Source organism: Pistacia vera, unplaced genomic scaffold, assembly GCF_008641045.1.
Source record: "Pistacia vera cultivar Batoury unplaced genomic scaffold, PisVer_v2 Contig374, whole genome shotgun sequence".
NCBI lineage: Eukaryota > Viridiplantae > Streptophyta > Magnoliopsida > Sapindales > Anacardiaceae > Pistacia > Pistacia vera.
The window spans coordinates 1,708,857-1,724,076 of NW_022196195.1; the positions used below are offsets into that span (position 1 = coordinate 1,708,857).

General features: G+C 33.4%; 1 long non-coding RNA gene across 6 annotated transcripts; it reads right to left on the reverse strand.

Annotated features, from left to right (window-relative positions):
* Nucleotides 1–822: 822 nt before the first annotated feature.
* On the reverse strand, nt 823–10,633 carry LOC116140567. 6 transcript variants are annotated; one of them, XR_004129658.1, is made up of 8 exons: nt 9,902–10,633; nt 9,533–9,601; nt 7,917–8,005; nt 7,480–7,537; nt 6,927–7,053; nt 4,691–4,810; nt 2,509–2,721; nt 823–1,198 (listed from the first exon to the last, which is right to left on the reverse strand). It is a non-coding gene; the product is annotated as an uncharacterized LOC116140567 (long non-coding RNA). The 6 variants fall into 6 exon arrangements; XR_004129659.1 differs by lacking the exon at nt 7,480–7,537; XR_004129656.1 differs by having other exon boundaries at nt 6,927–7,537.
* Between the last annotated feature and the right edge of the window lie 4,587 nt (nt 10,634–15,220).

A 15,220-nucleotide genomic window follows, 5' to 3' on the forward strand; every position in this document is an offset into this window, starting at 1 on the left:
AGAAAATAATGTTGTAGCATCACGAACTTAAACGATAATAAAAAAAAAAAATTAATTAAGTAATATAAGGAAACTATGTCGAATCACAAAATATATGCAGGCCTGTCCCATACCACTCCCAATCATCACCTTTCCAGGCAGCTGCCTATAAGGAAAAAGACCAAAGTTTAATGTTTAGTGACAAAGAAATTGAAAAGACAAAACCCTGCATTACATATGGATATCAAGATGGAAACAAAAATTATCATGCAATTGTGTCCATCCTAGCTCCTAGAAACAGAAAAGTACTCATCCCACAATATCAACCAGAATGAAAAACTTCTTCCAGATTACCATCCATATGAAAATCGCCTATTGTTCAACTATGCTGAAAAATGACCTCTCTTCTAACCACTAACTTGGTTCAGCTATAGTGTCAAGTCGAGTTCGAGCTCGCTAGATTTTGGCTCAACAAGCTCGAGCTAGATTAGGCTTGAGATCGAACTGGAATTTTCAGTGTCGAGATCAAATTTTAAAGCTCGGCAAGCTGAAGTTCAAACTCGAGCTTGACACTGCAACAAACGAGCTGAGCTTGATTAGACCTAAGCTTGACTCGACTCGTTTACACCCCTAGCCCCGACACCAGTGGCAATTATCTTTTGTGATGAAGATGTTTTGAAGTTTCATGATAAGGGGGTGCTTGTAATTTTAGAATAGGTTGAACAAGGGCAAAAAAATCATTTCGCAATCTAACAGATTTTTATGAACGGATTTAGCATAATGAAGGCTCAGGTTGTAAGGAGTTCTGAAACAAAGCCCAAGGTTTAAAAGTTAGGGCCGTGGTTTGTTTTGGGCTAATATCGGGCCAGCCTCACAAAATATTCTTTGAATTACATAATAGAGCTGTGATTATCATTTGCTCATTACAGCTATATTTAAGGATAAGATACAAAGAATCGACTAATCCATAACAGCCGCTTTAATCACAGCACTAATCACACTTAATTATAAAAAATAATTAATTTTTTTATTTCCCTCTCTTTCTCTTAATACAAATAATTACCACATTTGTACTAAAACATTTGCATTGAATCGCTAATGAACTATTGCACAAACAGCGCCATCTCTCTAAACGGAACTGAGGATTAAGCATTAACTAAGAGCAGGACCTGCTGAAGAGTAGATATAATCATACGTGTTTTTCAGTTTCCTGTTGAACCTGCAGATGAGAATAACCTGTATCAGTTAACCACTGGGCTCATGATTTAGCTTTCACTGATAACTAATTGTAGAAATGAAGTTGCCAACAATTCCCAAAGATAGCTGATTATATACGATAAGAATCCAATTGACTATTAAAAGAAGGAACGAGTATTCATTTGTCAATCAGTTAATTAGCAGCAAATGACAATGAAATTGAAAATAAATAAATGAAGAAAAGAGTGATGAATTGATAATATAAAAAGCGCAATTCATATGAATTTCCCAATTTACATAAATAGTTGCATTTTCAGAACATTTTAAAGACTGAAATAAATTTTCACTTTCTACCAACTTACCTTCCCATTTAAGGGAATTCACAGACAAAGACAATTGAACAAAGAAATTGATTAAAATGAGCGATGATATGATTTTCCCGTAATACCTCAGTACTTGCATTGTTAGATAATCTTAAATATTACAATTTTTTTTTTGTTAAGTAAATATAATAAAAAAGAGAAGAATTTACAAAGGCCTGATAAAGGGAGACTAGTCTATTTTGGGACATGCCCCAAAATAGGAATCAAAAGAAACAAGCCTACAAACGACCATTCACTCTTTGAGGTTAATCTTAAACCACAAAAACCAAGAAGAAAGCAAAGAGAATAACAACAATTCCACCTACCATAGGACACCTCCCTAGGCTAGGATCATTTAAAAGAAAAACGCAATATCAAACTCGTTACAAATAATAAAAACACAACCAAGCAAAAACCATTCTGCGTAACGCTCCGAAATCTTAAATATTACAATGATTTTTACATGCACTGAAGTTGTTATTTCCATTTATGAAATTTCCAGGCCAAATCATTTGAACAAAGAAATTGATCAAAACTAGTGATGATATACAAAATAATGCAACTTTCCCTATGTTACACCAGTACTTTGGATTGGGGGACCATTTTAAGGATTACAAGAAAAACTCACATCTTATCAACTTATTCTTTTCCATTTATCGGAGTTCCCAGCCAAACCATTTAAACAAAGAAGTCAGTTTCAATAGACTTTCTAATTCAAATCATGCCATGAATGAGGGTTACTCATATTATTTTCAGACAAAACAAAGAGTTCATCACACAAACCATATGTGAACATTGATAACTGGAATTCCAACCAATTTCTCCAATCTTTTGAAGTATAGCTTCTCTTTCTTTCCAATTTTCAGGCAAAAGAAGCTTTAGGATGTCAACCGAATAAAACAAGGTCCATAATCAAAATTAGTGAAACTATATATATATATATATACAGAGAGAGAGAGAGAGAGTATACCTAGAGTGGCAAATACATAAACATCTCCTTCAATAACTTCCCCGCTAGTTAGTACGAAATTCTTCACAGTTCCATTACTATCAAGCTCAATTTCCTGTATTTGAGAATTTAGTCGGACTTCAGCACCGAGTGATTGAATATGATTAACAATCGACATGCAAGTCTCTCTAGGGGACTACCATCCAAGAATTCCATCTTGGAACCATGCTTCTACTGTTAAACATAATAAAAATATATTCTGTCAGCCACTAGGTGGTGAAGTATAAATAACTGGAAACGTATATCCAATAGTACATCAACAACAATGCTTATTCACAGTATACCTATATTCATATACACAAATACGACCAAAACACATAATACTCACAACAATATGTTAGTTGTTATCATGAGAAAACTAAATTAGGTCCTGATTTGACTTGATCAGATGGTAAAACAAAGTAAAGAAAAGTAAGTAACTTAATTTGATGAAAGACCCATAGATCATTCTACCTATGTCAATCTAAAATAGAATTAAAAGGAGAATGAAAACATTCCTTAAATAAAAAGGGGAATATTGATTTATATTCTAATTGACATCGGTCTTGTAACAGGTGGAGAATGCAAGGATGCACATACTCTCTACAACTCCATCAAGAATGTGGTGAGAGAGAGAGCTATGGACCTTAGCAAGATCATAAAGAATACCTACAATAGAGGACTTGCCGAGAAATAGGGTCTTCCCATGTCTATTTTTAAAACATCCCATGGGAGCTAATTTTATGGTTTGTTGTTATGTGATGAGTTTTCGGTGATGTAAGGGGATTTGGTTATATGACATCCCGGCGGTTGATTATGCTAGACGAGGCTACTTTGGCTATTGGAAGACTTGGGGTGTTGATCTAGTGTTTTGTCTTTATGTCATTAATGGGCCCTATCTTGTTAATGTCCATGTTTTTGGAATTCTTCTTATAAATGCTTATTCATATGGTTCTTTATTTTGATACTTTTGAACCTAACCCAAGGCATGTCCTGTGGTAGGTGGGATTCATTGTATTCTTTAATCTCCGCTTGGGTCCATTTCTTTTACAAGAGGAATGGGAAAAATAGAAGATTAGGGGTAGACTTAGATAGTATCATTCTTTTGCTCCTAACCCAGGGCTTGTCCTGAGGTAGTTTGGCTGACTTTTAGGCCTTTTGTACATTCTTTCCCCCTTTCTATAAAAGCGTACTTACCCAAAAAAAAAAAAAAAAAAAAAAAAAGATATCGGTCTTGCAAAATGGAAAGTAATTATTTTTTAGATGGATCTATAAAGAAGTTGAATACCGCAAATGAGATACATTGTTGTGTATGTGTTTATTTTCTCTAGCTTAAAATATTATTAAGAAAAAATAAAAATATACAGAGAGAACAAGCACTAGTTTATATATCACACATGGCGGATTGCCATAAAATAACAGTTCAATAAGGGTAATCAAAACATGTGGTTCTAAGCAGTTGTTCGGTATTATTTTAAGAGAGAAATTTGAAAAATAGAAACTGAACGTTGTATTTTCAAATTTCGAGAATGTGCAGTATCATTCTCAAAAGACAGCATTATGAAAATGAAATAATGCAAATGTGTTCAATATAGGTCTTTGGAAGGAAAAAAATATGTTTTCGATATATTATTACTAGAATAACTTATTAAATTAGACAATAGTTAAAAAAAATAAATAAATAAACATATTAATAAGAATTCAAAAGCTCGAAAATGCTTTATGGTTTTTCACAAAAGAATCATGAAAATGGTGAAAAAAAGATAAGTGTTTTGTCATTTCCTTCACAAAAGTTAGAAAATGATTTGCGTTTTATGAAACATTTTTCTAAAATATGTTAATCAACACATTGTATCCATGTTCTAGACTTTGAAAATAAGAAATCATTTCCGCAAAATTCCACCAAATACCCCAAAACCTTTCAAACACAAAGAGAGCAATAAAAAATGTTTGAGAGTGAATTTGGTCATGGTAAACAAAATAGAAGTGACATGTTACTTGATATGTTTAGTTTTACATCTATACACTAATCCAACATTAGATCGTCAGCCAAACTTTACCAAAGATCATTTAAATTATTTTGATATTGATGTTAATATAAAGTTTCTTGTGGACAATCAAGAGATTAAAAAAAATTTAAGGAAAAAAAGGAGGATTACTGTACCTGAAGAAACCGATTTATAGCAATCAATATACATTGCATTGACAATTCACCAGGGTTAATAAAATTTAGTGCCTTTGACATGGCAATAAACACCTTTGTCGTCACACGCTCAGGTACCCCCTAAAGTTTACGCCAAATTCATGAGCACAAAGCATTCTGAAAATTTAACTTTGAAGATAGAGAATACAGAACTCAACTTGAGTTAATATACATGTTCATTTGCTAAATTTGCAGTGTGCACTAACATTCAATAAATTTAACATGAACAATACAAAATAACCAACTCAATTCAGAAGCTGATTTATATATAAACATAGGTTGGACAAGTTAAAAAAGTAATAGTGAATTAATTCCCAAACATTAAAAAAAAAAAAAAAAAACAAAGGTAGTGACCCAAAAAGAATATTTGTGTTCAAACACATTCCTCACGGTTTTAATCTATAGTACGAGGAAAAACATCCAGCTCAAATTGATACTGATACCATGTTGTAGACTCAAAAAATCCCAAAAGTCTAGATTTCATAGGTAGGGCACCCAACAATATAAATAAAGTTTTAACAACTTTCAAAGGCAAACACAATAAATAAAGTTTTCTACAAGAAAATTATTCCATGAATTTAGACTATATTTTGGAGGCACTTTTTTTTTTCTTTTTTATAGAAACACCAATATACTGAAAAAGAGAACAAAGATACAGAGGTGGACTATATGTCCACTGCAAGAGAGTTAGATCTTCACAATAAATCAAAATCTTGTGTAAACAGTGCAATATAAACACCAAAAAGAGAGAGAACTCAACAGCCCACAAAACCACAAAATTTTGGAGGTACTTCAAATTCTTTACTTATACTCTTCCAAGAATAAAGTTTTCCCAATTTCTGTCAGTTTCTAGTATTCTGGAAGTTTCTGCAGCTTCTTTCAGACGGTTGACATTTGAGGCTTGCATCAACACTCAAGAGTGACTTTACTATCACTAGTACACAAGCCTCAACTAACAACACCTAGGATCTCTTTGTCGGTAAGATATATTCTTCTTTAGTCAAAGACAAAGCAATGCTCAAATTTGTAGATACAGTCACAGATACATTGTGCATACATACACATTTATGTCGTATTTGGCCAGTTGTTCAAAAAGTGAAGTATGAGGGCCATGGCTACAAACTAATGTCAATTACCTTGCAATTTCACAAGGAAACAAAAATAATATTTAAATTTGTAAACTCCAGAAAAATATACTGCAAAAATTGTGAAAATTTGAAGAAATTTAAATTTTGAAAAAAAAAAAATTATAAATGACATTAACAACCAAAAGTTAGCATTGAAGTTGAAAAACTACAAAGATAAGTGATGAACCTTTCAATTCAGCATTCTTCTTTCTCTTATTCATGAGATTTGGTAAGCTGTATTGCCCAGATTATTCTTCATTTCCTTGTTTAATAAGAAGGTTTGACTTATAAATCTTTGTTCATAGTTTTTTTTTTTTTTTTTTTTTTTTTTTTTTTTTTTTTTTTTTTTTGTGGGGGGGGGGGGGGGTAAGTAAGCTTTTATATAAGGGGGAAAGAATGTACAAAAGGCCTAAAAGTCGGCCAACCTACCTCAAGACAAGCCCTGGGTTAGGAGCAAAAGAATGATACTATCTAAATCTACCCCTAATCTACTCTTTTTTCCATTCTTCTTGTCAAAGAAATGGACTGGGTTAGGAGCAAAAGGATGATACTATCTAAGTCTACCCCTAATCTACTCTTTTTTCCATTCTTCTTGTCAAAGAAATGAACCCAAGCGGAGATTAAAGAATACAATGAATCTCACCTACCATAGGATATGTCCTAGGTTAGGTTCAAAAGTATCAAAATACAAAAACCATATACATAAGCATTTACAAGAAGAATTCCATAACTAAGGACATTTAACTTCTAGTGCGCCTTTACTAATAACATTTTAATGAATTAGTCGCATGTTTTGTTTCTTATAATACATATATTGATTACGGGGCCACTTTGTCATAGACATGGTCGGAAGAATTGAATTTGTGTTCAAATATTTATCAGGTAATAACTACATAAACCAACAAGCCAATTTACTCTTTGTGTCCAATCCTGGTTCCTCAACATGCATTTCCAGATCTACGTAAAGAGCACATACTTTTTTTTTTTAAAGAAGAAGCAGAACATAACTTCAATTAATAATGGTCGCGGGGTTTCCTTTTTCTCTTTAGTGGTGGGTACAAGTATCTAACCATTTACAGAAGCTGGCAGAACTTCAGGAAAATCAAATCGATCGAATTCTCCTGGCTTGTTTGGCATTGTAAATATCATTGATACCAAGTTCTTCGAACAGGTTCTGTATATTTGGGTAAGCCCCAACTTGCCAACAAGAAAAGAAAATATTTATCAATTAAAAGGAAATGCATAAGATTAGCCCCACTTTAAGAAAGGAAAAGACAAAGAGGTGACTTCATCAAAGTTTGTTATTGCAACATTCAAAAAACTGCATAAGGTAAAAGATACCCACTAGATCATCACTATGAAGTGAAAGTGCATTAGAACTTATTAAGACATTCATAACATCAAAAGAACAATCACTAGAAGACAATAATAAAGTTGTTGAGTCAAACATCAAAGACATCAGCAAACAAGAATTAGTTTCAAAAATTACATAATTTATCCGAGTAAAAAATGCAGTAGAACTTAGGAATGATGGTTAATAGAAAATAATGTTGTAGCATCACGAACTAAAATGATAATAAAAAAAAAATAATTAAGTAATATAAAGAAACTATATCAAATCACAAAATATATGCAGGCCTGTCTCATACCAGTCCCCATCATCACCTTTCCAGGCAGCTACCTAATAGGAAAAAGACCAAAGTTTAACGTTGAATGACAAAGAAATTGAAAAGATAAAACCCTGCATTACATATGGATATCAAGATGGAAACAAAAATTATCATGCAATTGTGTCCATCCTTGCTCCTAGCAACAGGAAAGTACTCATGCCACAATATCAACCAGAATGAAAAACTTCTTCCAGATTATCATCCATATGAAAATCGCCTATTGTTCAACGATGCTGAAAAATGGCCTATCTTCTAATCACTAACTAGCAAGCTTTTGTAAGTTTCTAGAAGTTAACAAAAGACTAAGAAATCAACAGAAAAGTATACATATATATCTTTAGTTTGGCGTCAACTAATTGGAAAGGGGTAAAGATAAAGCAAAACATAAACCTTTCCACCTAGACAATCTCTTGCTTCTAGTAACAAAGGTTGGTGACCTGCACCTGCCAGATATTTTGCAGTCAATAACCCAGCCAAACCTGCGATAATTTTCGAAATCAGAAGTTTCAATATAACATAAATAAGAAAAACTTTTTAAAAGAGAATGGGAAAGATAGAAAGTTTATTTTGTTTGTTTTACTAAATATAGCCAATTGTAGACAAAAATTAGGTGGCCTTATCAACATCTATAATTCAAAGTAAATAACCAAACACCAGCCAACCGCTTGACTCAAAAGATCAGTATTTATCCAACAATTCAGCAAAATCAAGGAGATGTAAAAGAGGAAAATCTGCAAGAGCACTGACAGAACTAGCTATAAAGGCTTTACATGCTCTTATGTAACATTCTTATACATCCTCGCAAAAGAAAACTTTAAACACATTCTAGTGCTTATATATAGCTTAAGAAATTCCCTATCATCCTCTTACTCCCAATTTAGGTTTCACTTCCCACTAATTTCATAATCTCAATTACCCACCCAGCACAACTTCCATATGTTGCAGTCAACTAGCTAGTAATATATAGTTTTGTTAATATGCAGGCTATACTCCAAATAAGACCAATCTTAATATATTCAGTTTGCATGGATTTTAAAGCTAGAAGGTTTGGAAATTTAAGCTCCATTAGCATATCACAATATTTATATTGAACATCAAATCAAGGTCCATTTATTGTCCTAAGCCTCAGAAAACTTCACTAGCATATCAAAATATTTATATTGAACATCAAATCAAGGTCCATTGATTGTCCTAAGCCTCAGAATATTTCACTAATGTCCATCTCCTAACGGAGAAAAGGAATTCATAAATCAAAGTGATAAGCTCATTAAACCTTCACCGATCAAAGTCCCAGTAAGTATTCCAAATAATGAAACAAACCTGACAACACAGATTATAAAGGAAAAGTATTAAAGAAAAAAATTAGAGATATTTGTGTTACAGATGTTTTGCAACTATACAGTCTAATTGAACTCATAAAATGCATATTGTTCTACAATAGTTTAGGTAATAAAAGTAAATAAGACAATAATATTTAATTTTTGACAAAAAAATTGTTAAAAGATAGCTCAGAAAGAGTTAGAGCTTTACATAAACAATCATAAATCTTGTTTTATACATCAATATACTAGTGTTTCCTATCAAACAAAAAAAAAAAATGAAAAAAACATAGCTCAGAAATTATTTTCATACATGAAGGATAATTCAAGACATTAATTGAACAAAATATTTGCTTGACTGATTATTATCAATACTCATCTGAAAGATTATGCTATCCTTAGGGACTGGATCATTTTGTCAATCAATCAAATTGAAATGCAAACTGTATCAAGGAAAATGAGAACAATCCAAAACAATTGGACGGAAAAACTGGAGAGAAACATAACAAGTATCAAACTAATTCAATCAGTGTCGCAAAAATAAAGATTCAAAATTACAAAGATCAGCATCACTTATTCAATTATAGGACCATGATCTAACTTTAAACTGAAGAGCTCAGAAATGTAAGCAACACTTGATCCCAAAGAATAAATACAAAGTGCTAGACAAAATGAAATAGAGATCACCTTTGTAAAACTTCCATGAGGTGATTATGTGCTTTCATCTTCTGAAGGAATCCTGATGCCACCATCAGTCTAAAAATGAAAGAGTAACGCAACCTTAATACAACCAAAAATAACAATTATAATAACAATAATAATAAAAACATACATTGTCCAGAGTTGAAAAACTTGTGCTAAAGAAACAAATGTCCATTAGTAAGACAATAATTTGCTATTGTGACTTAATTACCCACCAAGTAAGTTAAGAATCTGAGCACTTGAGTAAAGCTTCTCTCTCAAGATGCAATGTAAAGACTTTATTAGATACTTTTGTCAAGATGGACAAGTAATCATTTCAGTTAAGAAATTTGAAGAAAATAGAAGAATGGTGACCTCTAAGCTTGATGGTCCAAGCTTTTCCAATAAGTGCTACAAGGCCAACAATATCTTCAATGAAATCAGTTCTTGATTCGTGGGGTGGAAACTCCTTACCAACACAACAGAGAACCGCAGCGACAGATTGACCCCCACTTTCAATCCGTCTTGTTATTTTATCTTTTGTAAGCAAGGAATATGGATCAGTCAAAATGTGAGGTTCAATTGAAGTTGGTAAACAAATCAACAACAGATCCATTTTCAGCTTTCCATCGCATATGTTGTTGGAGCCACATTTATAAATACATTGAAGGTAGTGCTTTAATTTAAGTAGCAGGTAGAAAATAAAACCAAATTTCTAACTATTTGATTTTACATGAACATCTCAAACCCTAAACCCACTTCTTCAATATCAAGCCTCCATCTCTATGTACTACAGTCCCTCCCATGCAACAAAAACAAAACACAACCAAATTCATTGAAGCCCCATTCTCACAGCAAACAATTTCAAAGCCAAAAGGACCAAAACTCACTTCTTCAAAATCAACGGTTCAACCCTCCATCTCTATCCACTACCATGCAACAAAGAACCCCATTCTCAGGCCTGAAGATTGAAGATTGGTTGAAGATTTTGATGATTGAAATCGGAGTCAAAGAACCCCAAGATCGAAGAAGCTGGTTTCGTTGTTTGGTAATGGTTTTTCGATTTTTCCTTTTCTACTGTGCTGGGTTTTGTCGAATGAAATTGGGGAAGGCAGAAATGGGTTTTAATTTATTATTTTAATTAGTTATTTTATATTTTACTATAACAAACCGGTTTATACCGATTAGGCCGGTGGCTCGTCACACAAAAATCAATCCAATCGCGGTTTGAAGAGAGTCAATTACTGATTTTGGTTTTTTATGTGAATTGACCCGGTTCTTGGTCCAATCGATTCAACTGGCCAGGCCAGACCGAGTTTTAAAACAATGCTTCCGACTCTTATTTGGCTTTTTCCATTCAATTTCAAGTTGCATCTCAAATTCTATTAACTTTTTAGGAGGCCTTTTTTAATATTCTTTTTCAGAAAATTTTAATTTTGTATTTTTAAAATTTGAAATTCTAATAACTTAGTTCCACCAATGTTTATTGACTTATAATAATTCTAGATGTTCCTTAGGTTCTGATCAATTAATTAGATCATGGTCCAGGGTTTTGAATTATGAGTTTGTTAATGTTAACATTTGTGGTTTGCCTAATCTATTGGACTTGTAAGATGTTTAATAGACCTTGGAGATTAGTTAAGATGTACGCAGTTAGTCTAGACACTGGTTAAAAAAAAAAAAAAAAATTAGGAAGGAAATATCCTTAAAAAGAAAGGTATTTTTGGTTACTTCAAAATTAAGGCTTTCTTTATAAATAAAATAAAATAAAAGCTTAGTTGCTAAAACAATTGTAGGGGAGTCTTTTTGTGTGGCCCATAAAATCATGGAAAATATTAAAATAATACAGTTACTAAAGGATGCGCATCGAATTCGTGCACTGAATGACGTGGCACAATCCTAACCGTTGATTAATATTAATTCATAATTAATCGACGGTCAGTATTGTGTCATGTCATTCGGTGCACATCCTTCGGTAACTGCAGCATTACTCTAAAATCATATATCCCAGCTGCTGCATTAAGAATTTAATATAAAGAAATGAAACAAGAATTTGAAAACGAAATTTTGCTATGATGTTCTGACCTTACCCACCTTTGTTCATATAATTATATATAAATTTGCATGAGTAATGCTACAGTTACCGACGGGTGTGCACCGAATGATGTGGCAAAATCCTGACCGTTGATTCATTATAAGTTAATATTAATCAATGGTCAGGATTTTGTCACGTCATTCGGTGCACAATTTCGATGTACACTTTTCGATAACTCTATCATTTTTCAAATTTGCATGGCCTTGGATCCTATGACACTCCCACCATTTATGTAAGTTTTAATGACAATGATCCCTCTTTGTTTTTTATTCATTTTTGGTTGTTGGGTCTTTGTATTTTGTTCATTTTTAAATTGTTGGGTTGATCTCCATGGAGTGAAATAATATTCTCTTCTATCTTAATTTTTTTTTATTTATTTCTTTTATGATCGCGGTGTTCAAACCAGTTTACATGCACATCAACTAATTCTCTAATACTCTTGAGCTATCGATTAGATAAGAGCTTCAATGGCTACCTCTATTAGCAATCGAGAAATGACTCGAATTCATGACCTCTTGAGTAATACACCTAAGAGTCCCTATCTTAAATATTTGTTATTTTAAATTTAATTATCTATATGAAAATGATTTCACAACTAAACTATCAAAACCGACCAAAATAATGACTTCAATTTTTATGAGAATGGATTGGGTCACCAACAATATCTCCAAACCAATTGAAGACAACCAAAATAGATAATGAATCTGTGCATCCTTTGGCATTTTGAGAGGAGTTAGGTATCCTTTAGTACTATATGGGGGTGTTTGGATCATATAATGTTTTATTATAGGGTGCGTTTGATTCAAGGAATGTTATATTACTAGAAAGATAGATTATCAAGAAATCTTCAGAGAAATCCATTTAGTTGGTTGGAATAAATTGGTGGATATGTTATTATAATATGTTTGGTTGGGAGGATAAATAAGTGTGTATGTTATGTAGATTACTAAATTGTCCTCCTTTTCAAATAAATATAATATAATTTTTATTATTATTATTATTTTATTCGGTTATTTTTTAAAATAATTTCTTGTAACCCCCTATATTTGAAATCTTGCTAAAACACCCCAGCCATATAAAACTTTAATTTGTAGCAAAATCACCTTCATCCACCCCAAGCCACTGCCAACAGTCAACCACCACTGTCGGTAGTAGCCGTAATGGCGTACGACCGATCGAATCTGGCTGGTCGTGCACTGGTAAGGCCTAATCCGGCAAAAAACAACTAGATTTGGCCGTGAAATGGCCGCCATTTCAAGGCCAAAGATCTGGCCTTTTCACGGCTAGATCTATGGCATTTCACAGCCACATCTTTAGTCGTGAAACAGCTAGATCTAGTCGTTTCCGGCAAACAGCCTTACCGGTAAGATTCTATCGGTCTTGCCCTGATATGATGACTTTCGCCAGCGGCCAGTGGTGGTGGCTAGCGGCGGGGGGTGGTCTTGGGTGGCTGGAGGTATTTTGTTAAGTTTTAAACTTTTTGTGGCTGGGGTGTTTTAGCTATATTTTCAAATGTAGGGGGTCTAGGTTAATTGTTATTTGGTAAACATGTGAGGGCAAATGTGTCCTAAATGATAAAAGATTAAGGGCAAAATAAGGTCAAAATTAAGATTATCTCAGTAATCTTATATTAACACCCATTGGGAAGGTAATCTGGTTACCCCAATATTACCAACAGTAAACACTATTTGCCATAAAAGATTACATAATATTTTATTACTTGACAACCAAACGAGGGAATCTTGAAAACTAAACAAAGATTACATGATTAATCTTATATCACCGCGAACCAAACGCAACCATAGGGGTATATTAACGGCAAGAAAGATCACCTTAAAGATTATTGGGAATGTTTATAAAATGTGCTGTTTTCTTTAATATGATTACTTACTTATCAAAAAAAAATAAAAATTGGTAAATAATATGTTTGGTTAGGAAGATAAATGAGTAGGTATGTTATATAGATTACTAAATTGCCTTCCTTATAAATATTAATATAATAGTATTTTTTTATTATTATTTTTTGAATGATTTCTTTTAACCCCCTACACTTGAAATTTTGCTAAAACACCCTAGCCATATAAAACTTTAATTTGTAGCAAAATACCCCACCCACCCCAAGCCGCTAATGACAACTAGCCACCACCACCAGTCGCCGTCGACAATCGATGGAATGGCACACGACTGACCGTATATGGCCAGCTGTGCACCGGCAAAGCCGAAAATGGCCATGGATCACAAATTCATGGTCAGAAAATGGCCAGATCTATGGCCATTTCACGACCAAAGATCTGGCATTTTCACAATCAGATTTGTGGTTGTTTTGTGGCCACATCTTTGGCCGTGAAATAGCCATAGAAACGCTAGATCTGGCCATTTCTAGCCATGGATGCATTGTCGGAAAAGGCCTTATGGTGCATGACCGGCCAGATCTTACTGGTTATGCACCACTATGGCTACTGATGCTAACAGTCGGCGGTGGTGAGTCACAACCGGCGGTGGTTTTGAGTGGCTGAGGGTATTTTGTTAACTTTTAAACTTTTTTGTGGCTGAGGTATTTTAGCTAGTTTTTCAAATGTAGGGGGGGTTGAATAATTGTTATTTGGTGGATATTTGAGGGCAATTGTGTCCGAAATGGTTTTTAATTAAGGGCAAAATGAGTAGAAAAATCAGACTACCCCGATAATGTTTTAATAACACCCCCTAACAAGGTAATAAGATTACCCCCCGCATTACCAACAATAAACATTATTTACAATAAAAGATTACCGTAATATTTTATTACTTAGAAACCAAACATAGGAATATTACAAAATAAACGAAGATTACCTCCATTATCTTATTTACCCCCGATCCAAACGGCTTATATGAAAAGTAATTTTAAATACCATGAAAAATGTTTATATGCATTTACAATTTATCTTCAAATTAGATAAAGTAAATTATTGATGATAAAACAATAAAAGAAAAAATTATATATATCATTAAATTATTAGATAGTCTCATTGTGCTAATTAAACGATACTATCGGTATTTCTCAATCATCTTTTAATTAGTACAGTACATAAAGGTAGAAGAGTAGAGATGGATGAGGGACAATTACCACTAGACCTAGCAAACGAGCGGGTACGAGCCGGGTAGTTACGGGCAATGGGTAAAACTGGCATGGGTCCACAAGTAAAAAAATTTCGCAGGTAAGAAAATGCATGACCCGTACCTGCCCATGCGGATACAGTGAACCCGCGGGTCACTCGCACAAGCTCCGTTTGTTTCCCTACTTTCCCACTATCCTATCATAAAAACCCAAAAATACATTTGTTTCAATATTCTCAAAATCCAATCTTATTCTATTCAACTCAAAATATTTATACTATTTTAACCCCTTAGGTTTGTTAATTTAACTAAACACCCATAATAATAAAAGTTTATAAATTGATAAAAACACCCCACTCACCCATATTGGCCAAAATCTACCATAATAGCGTACTACCGGTTGGATCTCACTAGTAGTACGCTGATCTGACATTTTCCAACAAGATCTAACGTGGAACTGGTCGAAAAAAGCCAGATCTATGGCCACAGGCTTTGTCGTTGACGGC